The sequence below is a fragment of the Arachis ipaensis genome, chromosome B5 (genome assembly GCF_059453495.1).
Source record: "Arachis ipaensis isolate K30076 ecotype BB chromosome B5, ASM5945349v1, whole genome shotgun sequence".
Classification (NCBI taxonomy): Eukaryota; Viridiplantae; Streptophyta; class Magnoliopsida; order Fabales; family Fabaceae; genus Arachis; species Arachis ipaensis.
This window is the reverse complement of record NC_142440.1, coordinates 8,438,650-8,440,184: the sequence shown is the minus strand read 5'-3', so window position 1 is coordinate 8,440,184 and position 1,535 is coordinate 8,438,650. Positions and strand designations below refer to the sequence as shown.

General features: G+C 38.8%; 1 non-coding gene across 1 annotated transcript; it reads right to left on the bottom strand.

The window, feature by feature from the left end:
- Nucleotides 1-750: 750 nt before the first annotated feature.
- Nucleotides 751-858, bottom strand: LOC148563310 (small nucleolar RNA R71). Its single transcript, XR_015884574.1, has one exon. It is a non-coding gene; the product is annotated as a small nucleolar RNA R71 (small nucleolar RNA).
- Nucleotides 859-1,535: the final 677 nt, after the last annotated feature.

Genomic DNA, 1,535 nt, shown 5'->3' with positions numbered 1-1,535 from the left:
TTTATTTATTTAATTTTCGAAAATTCTTCTCTCTCACCTCCTTCTAATTATTTATTTATTTACTAACACTTCTCTTCATCTCAAAATTCGAACCCTCTCTTCCTCTTGGTGTTCGAATTTCTCTTCTTTTATTCTTATCTTCTTCTACTCACATAAAGGAATCTCTATACTGTGACATAGAGGATTCCATATTTTCTTTTCTGTTTTCTTCTTTTTCATATGAGCAGGAACAAGGATAAGAACATTCTTGTTGAGGCTGATCCTGAACCTGAAAGGACTCTGAAGAGGAAACTAAGGGAAGCTAAAGCACAACTCTCTGAAGAAAATCTGATAGAAATTTTCGAAAAAGAAGGAGACATGGCCGAAAATAATAACAATGCAAGGAAGATGCTTGGTGACTTTACTGCACCAAATTCCAATTTACATGGAAGAAGCATCTCAATTCCTGCCATTGGAGCAAATAATTTTGATCTTAAACCTCAATTAGTTTCTCTGATGCAACAGAACTGCAAGTTTCATGGACTTCCATCTGAAGATCCTTTTCAGTTCTTAACTGAATTCTTGCAGATCTGTGATACTGTTAAGACCAATGGGGTTGATCCTGAGGTCTACAGGCTTATGCTTTTCCCGTTTGCTGTAAGAGACAAAGCTAGAGTATGGTTGGACTCTCAACCTAAAGACAGCCTGAACTCTTGGGATAAGCTGGTCACGGCTTTCTTAGCTAAGTTCTTTCCTCCTCAAAAGCTTAGCAAGCTTAGAGTGGATGTTCAAACCTTCAGACAAAAAGAAGGAGAATCCCTCTATGAAGCTTGGGAGAGATACAAGAAACTGACCAAAAAGTGTCCTTCTGACATGCTTTCAGAATGGACCATCCTGGATATATTCTATGATGGTCTGTCTGAGTTATCAAAGATGTCACTGGACCATTCTGTAGGTGGATCCATCCACCTAAAGAAAACGCCTGCAGAAGCTCAAGAACTCATTGACATGGTTGCAAATAACCAGTTTATGTACACTTCTGAAAGGAATCCTGTGAGTAATGGGACGCCTATGAGGAAGGGAGTTCTTGAAATTGATACTCTGAATGCCATATTGGCTCAGAATAAAATATTGACTCAGCAAGTCAATATGATTTCTCAGAGTCTGAATGGATTGAAGGAATCATCCAACAGTACTAAAGAGGCCTCTTCTGAAGAAGAAGCTTATGATCCTGAGAACCCTGCAATAGCAGAGGTGAATTACATGGGTGAACCCTATGAAAACACCTATAACCCCTCATGGAGAAATCATCCAAATTCCTCATGGAAGGATCAACAAAAGCCTCAACAAGGCTTTAATAATGGTGGAAGAAATAGGTTTAGCAATAGCAAACCTTTTCCATCATCCACTCAGCAAAAGACAGAGAGTTCTGAGCAGAATCCATCTAGCTTAGCAAACATAGTTTCTAATCTATCTAAGGCCACTTTAAGTTTCATGAATGAAACAAGGTCCTCCATTAGAAATTTGGAGGTACAAGTGGGCCAGCTGAGTAAAAG